This window comes from Paramormyrops kingsleyae, chromosome 6 (assembly GCF_048594095.1).
Source record: "Paramormyrops kingsleyae isolate MSU_618 chromosome 6, PKINGS_0.4, whole genome shotgun sequence".
Lineage (NCBI taxonomy): Eukaryota > Metazoa > Chordata > Actinopteri > Osteoglossiformes > Mormyridae > Paramormyrops > Paramormyrops kingsleyae.
The window spans coordinates 19065711-19079679 of NC_132802.1; the positions used below are offsets into that span (position 1 = coordinate 19065711).

Below are 13969 nucleotides of genomic sequence, written 5' to 3' on the forward strand. Positions count from 1 at the left end.
CCAACCATGAATCAAGTGCAACTAACCGGACACTGTTTCCAAACATGCATTGAAAAGCCTTTGAACAACAGCGGTGCCACAATAAATGTGGCCAGAGATACTGGCCGGTCATACAATCTGTTTTAGAGAGGTTTGTTTATTGAAGACTTAGCCTTAGGTAAATAAAATATGCACACGAACGCCGTCTGACATACGCTGCCTTTATCTACTGACATTTGGTCAGTTTATGTATTTATTTTGTGTTTGAAAGGTAAAACTGGTAAATGTGCTGTCATTGAAATGCCGCGATAAATTAAATACTCCGAGAAAGATGCTAAATTCTACATTCTCATCAACTGTAAGAAGTAATACATTAGTAAAGGGGAAATTCCTGTTATCACTTTCAGGTAAGTAAACACAAGAGAGCTGTTTTTTTTCTTCTGTGACTAAATTATAGTCTTGTCCTACTGTAAACATGGGTCTGGTCAAAACTCCCATATGAACTGACTTTAAAGGGTAGCCTTTAAACTCAAGCTAATTAAAAGAGCCATTATCGCTCATGTATGTAGAGCAACATGATAGTTTTGAAAGCTTTCATGAGGTATTTATTTTCAAGTGTGATAATCTGAACGCTATGACGCAGCGCTTTCTCTATTTTTAAACCCCACGTTGTCGTTGACCTTCAATAAACAGAAAGGACACTGTATATAGGTATACGTCCTTTAATAAGAACTTGTGGAGACATACAATGTTTTTTAAATCTGTTGTTTGTGTAACTCGTGCATGACAGACCCTCCTACATGTGTGGGCAGCAGCAAGGCTAACAGAGCCAGCAGAGCTGAAGGCTGTTCCGTGTTCTGCTGAGACCTTCAAGTGAGTCACAATGCAGTCGTGCTACAAATATACCCACATATTAACATGGTTTACGTGGCACACTCTTTGTTTATTAGTAACTTATATTTGTTAAGATTATGAATTAGAAACCATTATGAATTTATAAGCCTGTGTTGGCTACCACCATTTAATGATGTTATCTAGCTAATGTTCCGAATGAATTAAACTAACATTTTAAAAGGCTCTTTAAGATTAGAACTTAAAGACCTTAGTTCAAAAGGTTTTAGTTCAAATTTCATGCACAAAGCAGTAATTGCAATTTATGATTATAATAATCAATTTGTTATGTTGATGTTCTAGACTGGTTTTTTATTTTAAAAATATGTTGAATGTCAATTTTTATGTGCTGTAGTGTACATTAAATAAGGCAAGACTAAATTTATGTGAATTTATTTTGAAATTTACTTTGACATCAAATCAGTAAATTCTCCACACCATTTAACTAATATTAAACATGATATCAGATAAGAATATGTACTTTTTGTATGTCTATCATAGCATGTTATTTCTTTAACGAAGAAAAATAAAAGGTGGTGTTTTGCAAAAATCCTAGCTAAAAAATCAATAAATTATTCTTAGCATATTTTTTAGGATTTGTATCAAGTATACATATGTTCCAGGATTTGTGTTTATGGTTATATTATATAAATCAATTTATAATGATCAAACTCTTGATCGATCTTTATTTCTTTAAAGCATTTAGAACTTTCTAACAGATTGATGTTTTAATGTGAAGTGTTATGGTTTTATAATGGTTTCAGTGATAGAGAGTTTTTATGAGTATATTTCTCTTTATTTGAAAGCCCCCAAAATATCATATGTGAGATGATGAGCCAGTACGTGGCATTATAAGTAAAAAAAAAATTGTGAAATACGACCATAATTTCACCTCAATCCATGTCAGCAGGTAAATATCTAACATTGAAAAAGCATTATGCTACAAACAATCACTGAATAGATGAAAACTGAAGTGCACTTAGCTGGACAGAAATCATTTAATTAAGGATCTTCAGTGTCACCTCTCTATATGCCACAGTAAAAGAAGGCTGCAGTTTTTCTCCGTAAGACATGCGTTTCCCGTCATTTTTTCTGCCTTTAAATGGTTGACGTGGCACTGATAGTGACTGGAGAGTGGCCTGTAAGAATAACCAGCCTCGTCATCCCTCTCCAATTAGCTCCAATTATCAATACGAAGTGCACATGAAAATACGACTGGATCACATTTAAGATACGCCATGTTATATAACCATGGTGTCCCAGTAAAATACTTGCATAAATCTGCTAACGTGCTAGGAAACACTGTTACAAAACAGCCCCTTGACACACATATACTCATACACACATATACTCATACACACATATACTCATACACACATATAAAAAAAAACAATTACATACCTGTACAATTATATCAGTTATGAACTAAATATTTTTTTAATGTGCATCGGCATTTCCTGTCGTTAAGGAAGAGATAACTAAACGAATGAAGAATCAACACAGTATTTGAGTTGCCTAGCAACAACGCCGGAGTACACCAAAGAATGAACTAAAACTGTTTCCTTGTTGTAGCAGAACTTGAAGGGGCGCGATTGGCATATCAGTTGTTCTAGGGACGTGAGGACAACAAGAGTAATGGGCTGTGTGAGTGAAGTGTGGGCTGAGAAGCTGCCAGGGTGACTCAACCCTGAGGAACGTATCCACCATCCTGCTCTGATATCTAATCTGTTATCAAATTCTGAGTAATTTAATTATGGGGAAAAGATCTGGGGGAGGCGGTGTTTGGCCTTGTAACCAGTACCAACAGGAAATATAGTATTAATACTTCAATCAAGATGTATATTAAATGATTTGTAGCTAAACATTTGCACATTATTTTTATTGTCAAGTATACAGTCAAGTAAGCAGGTTAAATACAAATTCTTATAAAATTTTAAATTATTATAAAGTGAGACTGAGACTTAAATACATTCCGATCAGTGACGTCCTTTTGAGAAACCTAAACTCTATTATCAGTATGTAACTCAAGTTAAGTGGAGTTATTAGGGTCTACTGCTGGTTACATTTTTTTAAAGATTGTTCCTGTATTTATTTAATGCTAAGTAAATTCTTCGCTGCAGTAAAATTGGGGGGGGTAAGCCAAAAGAAGAGGAGTGTCATTTCTGAGAGGAAAAAAATCCATGTTGCTTAGGTCACTTCAGGACACACATCTGTTGCAATCATATCTAGACTCAGGATGTGGGTGGACATCCCTGTGCAGTCATTCTGCTGGAAAGTCGATCGTGTAGAAACAGTCTTTGCTTCTCACTTATTTGTACATCATCTAATCTGTATGAGCATGACCTGATTATACTGTTAAAAACATCATAATATGCACTTAACAGTCATGAATATTGTACAGTGAAGAAAACACTAGCTTTCCTGAAAACCTTTTGTACACTTTAATGCAGACGGTAATTTATGTTAAATGCATTTGATTAATACAGCTATAATTTAAAAAAATTTCTAATTGCATTGTGAGTAATGTGTACTATATATGCTATATTCATATTATATTAGATCAATAAAGTAAAGAAAACAGCAAGCAAAGTGTACATTGTGAAGATGAATGGGGTCGTCTCTCATTGTAAAACCTTGTGAGGCTGAAAAATGTTTCTTGGTTCTCTTTCACCAGTAAACAAATTGTGTCTGAAATGCACCAGTCATCTTACCGAAGGCAGTGCATGCATTTGGTGAGGACAGATGTGACATACAGCAAGTTCCCAGAGTGGACACTGGGGGAGAAGGCGGAACACAGTTACCACAAAAATAAATTAGCTTAGAAACGTAATTTGAAAATTAAAAAGTTTATTGTAAAGTTTTAAGCCAGCTTCACATCTAAACTGAGAAAATTATGAGTACATTAGTTCCCCCGTGTCCATAAGTGATACATTCCAAGACCTACAACCACAGAACCACAAAGAACCACAGAACCGCAAACCATCTGCGGACCCCAATAACGTGATTTTTGTGTACACACATATGGTAAAGTTTCATTTAAAAATTATACACAGTATGGTATTAGCAACAGTACAGTATTACAGTAATAATAAAGTGTATTGTACATTATTATACAGTACTGTACAGTCCTGTACTCTCTGGAATGAAAGGAATTCTTACATGCTTTTTAAATCCCTCAAAGGAAGAAGAAACAATGAATAAACATAGGCTCATGTAGGTGGTGTGGAACAAGCACACCTGCAGCAGGTAATGTGAGAAGCAGGATTTGTGCCGGATATGACACATCCATTTGTGAAAGAGTGTCAGTGTGCTTTTCAGCCACAGGGCATCTCATGGAACTTAATTAACTGTCATTATTGGTCTTTGTCTCCCTTTCACACTGTGTCTTTTCAATTCTCCATCACATTCACACACACGGCCTGGTTCCTGGCAGGATTTATGAGATGCATTTATGAATGTCAAGCCCTGATTCATTAATGCTCACTGCCCATTGAGGCTAATTACTCAGCTTCAATAAAGCTGTCTGAGTAGGTGCCTCCTGGTGCTAGAACTGCTGGTCTTAAAAACATCCATTTCATAGCAACATCCGTGCGACCTAACCCTATTCTCTCTGCACTACATCTTGTCAAATAACAGATTTAAAGGAACGCCTGATTTTATACAGCAATAGATGAGATCATCCATTGACTAGCCATTGAGAAATCTCATTAATTGCCACAATACAGCTGTTAAGACACAAGATTGAACATGCCCTCATCGTTTCGTGATCTGAGCGGCTCGTCCCATGTTTCTTTTAAGGCTAAAATAATTAACCAAAAGCAATTTGTCCTTTGATTCATGTCCAACCAGGCGTATGTACTGTAAGTCTGAGAATATGTGTCAGTTCTTAGAGCTACCCTGCAATCCCAAGTGAAAGCATTGTGAAACTTAATTAACTGCCTTGATTAGTTTTTGTCTCCCTTTCACACTGTCATTTCCATTCTACATCACATTCAATATAATTAGCTTATGACATACAAAGCGAGAAGATGATTTGTAAACTGCCATCTGCTGTCACTCATCTGGTCATCTCTTAGCATTCACTAGCATTGATTTTCAATGGACAGAGATCAAGGGCATGAATGAAGCAGCACATGGTTCCTAGGAATTATGTGAAGCAGTCATCAATAAAGAGAAGTCTAAAAAAAGATTGAACTTTGCAATTTACACATAATAACCCAGTCTGGTTCATCATGTGCTCATACCCTTTTGTCCCTAAAGGTCACCTGTCCACCAACTACAGGTTACGGAGGAGTGTGTGAAGTTGGATACACAGAGGAGAGCCAGGCATTGTGATGCGTAATGAATAGCCCATCCGATATCTAAAATCGCAGGCATTATTATGTGGAAGTTTTAGTCTCGAGACATGAATTCTCAAAAACAGTGAAAGAATTTCAGTATTTTCCCCCTCATTTTAAAAATAACCGCAAGGCAGGAAAGTTCCAGTTTCAGGTAATCAAAATGCACATGTGTAGACGCTGGATAAAAATACTTGCATATCAAAGTCACATGGCAAATATGAAAACATGACCAGACCTTCATCAGCCTTATCCAAGGACAGGGCAAACATCCCACAGCACTGCACAGTTTATGATACCGATGGCAGCAGATTCTCAAGATATCAGATTTATTGACATCACACTCCAGTTTCCTGGATGTAGAAGGTATGAGGGATGGAGTTGCATCCCTGAAGCTAAAAATAACCACAGCATTTAAACTGGACAGTTCAATTTCCAGTATAAAATAGTGTTCTTGGATTACTGGAGCTCACCCTCTGCAGCACTGGTTTTGTTTGATAGAGCATCCTACTAGCATGCAGTGAAATAATCTAAGAAGGGGCAGAAAATTGATTTAAATAAATTTGAAGTAAAGATGCTGTAAAATCTGGCTTGATCTATTGCTTCTAAAATGAGGAATTTTAAGTACACTGCTGACGGCATCTGGAAGCAAAGGTAGGCTTGTTGTTGAAAAGGCTCCTTAAAGGGGTTATGCTTTATGACTATGTTATCGGGACAATCAATAGCTGCTATTATGCTGCGTTCCATTTACCTGAGAGGCCGGAAGTCAGAGATGGGAATGATGTCACACCTGAGTTAATCGCATTCCAGTTCAACAAGTCGGAAAGCCATTCGGCAATACCAGTTCTAGCCAAGTTCATTGTTAGCCACTGTTAACAATACCAGTTGATAACAAGGCATTACGTGGTATAAAACTACAGGCTTTTCTCCTGTTAATTGGAGGTCCGGGTCGCTGAGGTTCCTCCGACTTTCCGAGTTGGAACTCTGACTTCAGGGGTTGTTCCAGTTGAAATTTCTGACTAGGAACTTGGAGATTCCGACACCCCAGTTCACATGGAATGCAGTATTATTGCTGCTGTAGTCAGAGCTGGTTTGAATGAAAGTGAGCCAATATCTCCCCATTTTCAGTAGTTCGGCAGGTGTGTAAATTAACAGCACTGTTTTCTAAGAAAAGAGAGATAACTAAAGATAGTTGAGTAAAGAAATTAATTGGACATCAGGCATTTTCATCATCATCTTTGACTGGATGCCTGTGGAGACTGTCATGACAACAGAGTCATTTATTGTTTTTAAGACCACATGTTAATAATGGAATGCAGGTCCAAATCTTGTACCTTTGGGTTAAATTTTTGACCTCATGTAATTAAATGTTGAATGTGATTAAGAGTAGGGGCGCTTCGTAAAGTTTGGTGACGTTGTAATTGAATACCCACTATATTGTCTTTCTCTGACCAGTGCCACTAGCCCTGAAGAAAGTCTGAAAATAGACATACTGTATTATCACAGCCTTATACAAACTTTCCCTGCAAATTTCATAATAGAATTTTTATTATAAGTCAGAATTAGCAAGCATAGTATTATAGAAATTCCAGGGCGATCTCTTAAATTTTCTGAACTGTACTAACCATACTCTACTAAGCAATCCTTAGACAATGTGTTGATACATGATTAATACTTACACAAGTAATGGGAGTGAAAAGAGCTTCTCCTTATAGCTCCTTATGGTCCAGAACACTATCAGGTGAGTAGAATCTGTATTCAGATAGCTCTCCTCAATGTGTTTAAGGCAGAATTAGGAAATGAGGTCTAACCCACAACAGCTAGACCTGAAGCAGGACTATAGCCTCACCTGATGGCATCCTTGCATTCTTCCTTCTTCTACCAGCCATAGCTATCTTTAGATTGGTTAAACCATAACCATCTAGTTTAATGGGTCCGACTTCCCCTGCCGTTCGGTAAAATATGCCCAGTGGCTAGTGGGCCCTCGCTTCGTGTTGCTGATGGAATTCAGAGCTCATAGAAAAATAGAACCCGGATCTAAATATATTGTACAGAAGGCAAACGGCACATTCCACATGGAAACAGATTAAATGAGCTGAACTGTGATGACCAGACATCTAGCAGGAAGGAAATGAGCCTTTGAAATGTGTACATTGATACGCCGAGGGACTATTTCCACTCCTCACTAACCTGTTTACTGCATATTCCACTGGCTCTTTTACTAGCTAAACCAAGCAGTTACTGATAATGCACAGGGATGCCACATATGAATTCTGAAGCACAATTTTTTCACTTTACTACAAGCAAAATGCCAGTTATGGGAAATTATCACTGCATACATTATGGTAATAGTCTGAAAAATTTGAATTGGCTGGACAAGCTGGTTTATATTTTTTTTCTGTCCAGCACACTGAGCACACAATGATAGTTATTGCATTTTCTTGAAGTGAACCATTTTTTTGTATCACATTTTGACTCTTCACCAAACAGGAACTGGAGTCTGATTTGTGTGTCCCTGTGATAAACCTGCACTGCCAAAAGAGATTCTCTTATTGTGGGAGAAACTGACAAGCTAACAGTTAGCTTTTCCTCTTCTTCCAGGAGGCTCTTTATCAGAAGCCTATAGCCAAGTCGTGATTGGCTTGTTTTCAGCTCTTAATATTTCGCAAGTATTTTTTCAATAACCCTCTAACAAATCTTTAGCAGTGTATCAATATGATGATAAATTACAAAAATAGTGATTTCTCTGGTTTTAGGGGAACATTAAAGATTCCCAGTACTCATTTGGTTCAGTTTTAGCCTAATATTACACCCTCACTGCATTTTACTTTTGTCCTGCTGCAGCCATAACTGATGTGACAGGGTGAGAAAAATATATTTTACCTGAATCTCAAACACCACGGATGGTTTCCTTAGAGATAATCAGATTCCTGAAGCCTGGTTATTATTTTATTGGATATCTGAGCACATTCAGTTAAAATGAAATTTATTCTTTATTCAGAATTATTTTCAGATTATTTTGGAGTGCATGAGTTATTTTCCAAGTTGTTTTGCTGCAGTCAGAAAGTCTTAATTTGACGTGTATGTAATAGATACAGTACGAAATATAATCCTTTGTGGCAACCTATATATATCAGTGTGGATGTTAATAATTCCCTAGTGATTCGCAGCTAATGCCAGGATGTGATAAATGCTACGTAGCAGATGCAAACACGGGGGCAGCCACATTATCCTGCCTAAATTAAACCCTGGTCTTCTGCTGCTGTTCCAGGTAACCCAAGCCCCATCTAGTGTGTAGGAACCAGAAATCCTTCTCCTGGCATTTTAATCAGGATTTTTTTTTTTTTTTTGCATCAGATGAAAACAGATCACATATCAATAATTTCCATAGGAGCTCTATGCTCCATCTGCTTGACTGGCCACAAATGCCATTGGACACTTCAGGGGGGCAGAAGGAGGGGCAGCGGTACAGTGATAAGAGAACGTCCAGGATTAGAGGGTGGGGTTGATTATGTCACATCATGGAAGTGCTTTCTCAGGCCAGAGAGTCAGGCTTGGGTCACACATCTCAGATTCCACCACTCTAAGTACTTGGCAGACCTCACAGGAATACTGCAACCACTGGGTCTAGGGTATCAGGTGCTATGTTACAGTTACCTGAAGATTATGGTCAGAACAGTGAGGGGAAGTCAGGGGTTGTGAACTCTGTCTACATTTACCTTTTACCGAATTCTGAAATAAACTACCTCTTCTGAGACACTTTTAGGAACACCGCAAGCTTCAGTGACATGTAAATGATAGAAATTTTTTGAATTCATGCAGTTCTGTGTGAGGACAGAAGTTTGAGGTCTCTTAAACAATTATCGATGATGTAGCTGAGACTTTAAATTTTAATTTTAAAGTGAATGTGCTGCTGTATAATGGAACAGGGTGTGGCTCTGCGGTAGGACGTGTGATCAGAAGCTAGCCACTTCAAATCCTGTGCCAGAGTGATGCCACATTTGGGCGCTTGAGTTAAACAGGTAAATGTGTAAATGCGATATTATAGCGCCGTAAAGACTTGTAGAAAATATAGTTGTGTGTAACGTCTCTTTATGGATTCAAAGCTTTGTTATTGTGGTAAACCATTTGCTTCTGTTTTGGTTCTATCATAAAATCACCTCAAGTTCAAAAACGTTTTCGAATCAACATTGGTAAAAAATAGAAACCAAAAGGTCAAAACAGCTTTAGCTGATAATCATGTTGAGTATTACGAAATGAAACAAAATATGAATTTGTAAGAATGTTTGGTTGCAGCAACTGCATAATTCCATTCATAGACACCCATAAATAGAGTGGCTGTACAACAGACACTCTATTATGCTGGAGTTCTGGTTCTCTTTGTGTGGATCCCTTTGTACTGCGTAGCCCATTACAGTAAGCGATCTGGAGCGAGAGGCACACAGTGGCAGTGTTTGTTAGGCCTGGCGTGGGATAGTGAGTATGATAATAATCTGTTCTTTCCGTTCAGTCCTGTTAATGGTCTTCCTAAGCTCTCTTTTTGGTCCTTTAGGGCAGAGGGAGAATGCGCTGGACAAATTAGCGATACAGAAGGCACAGGCACAGAAGTGTAACGTCGGGTTTAAAAGAACACGCGGCACTCGGGGTGACACCGAAGCCGTGGAGCTTTTATGTAACAGTGCGGCTTTGACGTACGTAGCTGCTGCCGCCCACTCATCCAGGGCTGCAGCTTTCTCGCTCAACCCTGAACCACCCGAGATGGCAAGTAGTCTGTATGCACTGCAGTAAGCAGCCTTTTAACTTTACACATAGGAAGACAGCGGGACGTAATGAGAAAGAGTACCCTGAGCGCCAAGCTTGTGTCCTTCAGTACAGTACTTAACCCGAAACTGCTGCGGTGCTCCCCTTGCTCTATGAAGAAAAGACATGGTGAGGGGTTTTGCTAACCTCCCTGTCTGCATCTTAACGTCGCAGACCACCAGAGCACCATGGTGCTTCACAGAATATAGCCTCTCAAGATGCGACATATTCACACTTTCATACTGCCACCTCAGGCTAACATCCATTAGTGTGCTGTCATCCATTGCTTGCATTTACATTATGTGGTTAGTCATAAAAAGCAGGCATAGAAATGAATTACAGACGATGTGTGACGTGGCAGCAATGGTGTTTGTTTGAATTACAGACGATGTGTGACGTGGCAGCAATGGTGTTTGTTTGAATTACAGACGATGTGTGACGTGGCAGCAATGGTGTTTGTTTGAATTACAGACAATGTTTAACGTGGCAGCAATGGTGTTTGAATTACAGACGATGTGTGACGTGGCAGCAATGGTGTTTGTTTGAATTACAGACGAAGTGGCAGCAATGGTGTTTGTTTGAATTACAGACAATGTTTAACGTGGCAGCAATGGTGTTTGAATTACAGACAATGTGTGACGTGGCAGCAATGGTGTTTGTTTGAATTACAGACGAAGTGGCAGCAATGGTGTTTGTTTGAATTACGGACGATGTGTGACGTGGCAGCAATGGTGTTTGTTTGAATTACAGACGATGTGTGACGTGGCAGCAATGGTGTTTGTTTGAATTACAGACAATGTTTGACGTGGCAGCAATGGTGTTTGAATTACAGACAATGTGTGACGTGGCAGCAATGGTGTTTGAATTACAGATGATGTGTGACGTGGCAGCAATGGTGTTTGTTTGAATTACAGACGATGTGGCAACAATGGTGTTTGTTTGAATTACAGACGATGTGTAACGTGACAGCAATGGTGTTTGCTTGAATTACAGATGATGTGTGACGTGGCAGCAATGGTGTTTGTTTTCCTGAGGATGTTTCAACCTCACAAGCTTCAACTCCCTCATTAAAATCGTTTATGCTCAAAATATCTGTCCACAGCCAACTATTTGACATCAAGTGAAAGCACTTGTTCTTAAGATTTCTGTGATATTCTGGAGAATTTTATCATCTGGTTTCTTTCTTGGGTTTTCAGTATCTGGAGTTTTTGGAGGATAGCTGAAGTCACATGAACGTTATCTTGGACATTGTGAAGCGTATATATGGAAGGCAGAAGGGTGATACCAATGATTGGCCCATTAAAACAAGATATTGATATAATTTTTGATGGAAAAAATGTTTTTAAAAGAATATAAAGGTAATGTAATCACTGATGTGCACAGACTTTATTGAGGGACAGGTGCTGAAATTTAGTTAATTGTCACTATAAGGAAAGTCCCCCTCAGTTAATTTTCTATGGAAAGATTAAAGTATTGTTCAGACAGCTAAATGTATTTTAACAAAAAGACATACATAACAAAAATGTATCTATGTATCCAAACCAGAACAGATCAAATTTTACTGTTTTAAAGTCAATCTTTTACATATCTAAGCACTTTACTTTTCTGGTATTAAAATGGACAGCACTGTGACAATGCTTAAATAATCCCACTTTACATATCTGAAATTTAAGTCTTGCAAAACCACCCACGCAATGTTTTATTTTTGGTGCCCAAGTCATGGTGATTTCGCATCTCGAAGCTCACGTGCTCCCCCTGCAGGGGACTTTAATTAGACGACAGCCTTTATAGTTCAGGCCCAAAAGGAATCGATTAACATACCTTAGTATTTTTTGGAAAAAAAAAACCTTATGTCTTCCAGTCTAAACACATAGTATACTAAAGAAATGAATATTTGATAAGCTTACTCTTTATTTTTTTATTTCTCATTAAAGTACAAACAACAAGAACATCAAACATACAACAATAAAATTACAAAAACAGGTCAAAAACCAGACAACATCGAGTACAAAGAAAAATAAAGTACATATAGCTTATTTACCCATACATGTGCATGTATAAAAATGCAATATATCAAATATATGAACAAATGATTGTGAGATAACACAAGACAAATAACTACTGCCCCTTTCATTGACACGTGTATGTCTGCCATAAATCCACTTACATTTTTGATCGAAATGACACTAATTAAAAACACATGATTACAGATAGATAGATAGATAGATAATGACTGACTGTTTATGATATATTATAAATATAATATATTTGATTATATTAAACAATAATATTTTATTATTGCTCATAATGTATTATTATTGTTTATAATATATTATGAGAGCAAATAGTTAACAATTGTATTTGATCTATGAAGTATGACAATAGGACTCCTTTCCAAATACATGCACACAAACTGTATGCAATTATAGCCACATGAGCAAAACAAGTCAGCCATAGCTGTGAAAGTCTGAAACTGTCTCTTTGCTCTGGCCCATTTTCAAGTCCTCATTTGTTGCTGCCCGGTTAATGTGATGTCTGTGATTCATTGTGTGAAGGTGTGTGTTTACTCTTACTCTTTGATGGAAAGCTGATTAACTTTAATATAAACTTGATGACTGTGAAGTAAAATATCAGTCATAGATAGATCATGTCTATTAATACACCTTTTGTTCTGTACTTGAAAATATCTTTTTTGAGATGTTGACTTACACAGAGTTTACTTCTTCACTTGTGAAAGTTGGCCAGGCTGAAACTGGCCAAATGTTACCCTCAGTATGCAGACACAGAGCCTGCTTCTACTTTCACATCTCTCACCCATTTACCTCTTATCTATTCAGTTCTGTACCTCTGTGCCTATTCTTGAAATAGCAAGTCCATTATGGAGGACTGCCTGATCCATGGCACAGATCACAGACAGTCAAGGCACCATTAATCATTTTCTGGTTCTCTTCTGCTTTCTTTCAACTCACTCACCTAAATAAAGTAAAGGTTGAATCGTATGCATCCCATTAAAAAATTAAGAGACTTTTAGCAATCCTAAATTCATCCATTTTCCAAACCTTTAATCGCGGGGGGGTCTGGAGCCTATCCTGGAAGCTACGGGCACGAGGTGGGGAACAACCGAGGATGGGGGGCCAGCCCATCACAGGGCACACACACACCATTCACTCACACTCACACACCATTCACTCACACTCACACACCGTTCACTCACACACCATTCACACCTATGGCCAATTAGCCTCAGCATGTCTTTGGGCTGTGGGGGGAAACTGGAGTAAACCGTGGAGTAAACTGGAGGAAACCCCACGACGACATGGGGAGAACATGCAAACTCCACACACATGTAACCCAGTCAATTAAAATATTCAATTAGTACATTTTTAATTTCGCAGAATATAATAAAAAAAGTGAGAATCAATATCACAAGATAGCATAAATGTTCTATACAGTATGTTTGTGTGTAAATATGTATAAAAAGAACAGAAAGCCTTATTTATAAACAATTCATCAGACTATCGCAGAAAGCTCTTCACTAGCATGATCTATCTATGGTACTGCTAAACACACATATCAGCCACAGTTCTGGCTACATAACAAACAGAATGAGTGAAGATTGGGTGAAGTTCAATGATGCAACAAGCAGGCTTCATGACAAGAGACGTCGCTGCCACTCCACAACGTCACAACAAAATAATTGTTAAGTTAAACGCCACTGATTGCAGCACAGCATCTGTTACGGACACAGGGTGTGACACGGCTGCCCACCCCGGTGCAACACATTTGAATAAAGATGCAGAGGTCTGCAAGTAGGGAGATGGAAAAAGGAGTTTAATACAGTTTCACAAGGAGACCGAACTGGCTGCTGCACGCTCACTCTCTTAGCTTGCTCTCTATTGAGCGTCCCTGGAGTATTGCGCTCACCGCGGTGCTCCTCCCCCCAAATCGCTCTCCGCCTCGCG

The 13969-nt window shown here is 38.4% G+C and overlaps 1 long non-coding RNA gene across 1 annotated transcript in view; it reads left to right on the forward strand.

The window, feature by feature from the left end:
* LOC111840351 (uncharacterized) overlaps nucleotides 1–13969 on the forward strand; it is a 26810-nt gene continuing 12841 nt past the window's right edge. Inside the window, exons 1-2 of the long non-coding RNA XR_002837389.2 lie at nucleotides 1–386; nucleotides 770–852. This is a non-coding gene — a long non-coding RNA (uncharacterized lncRNA). The remainder of the gene's footprint in view (nucleotides 387–769; nucleotides 853–13969) is intronic.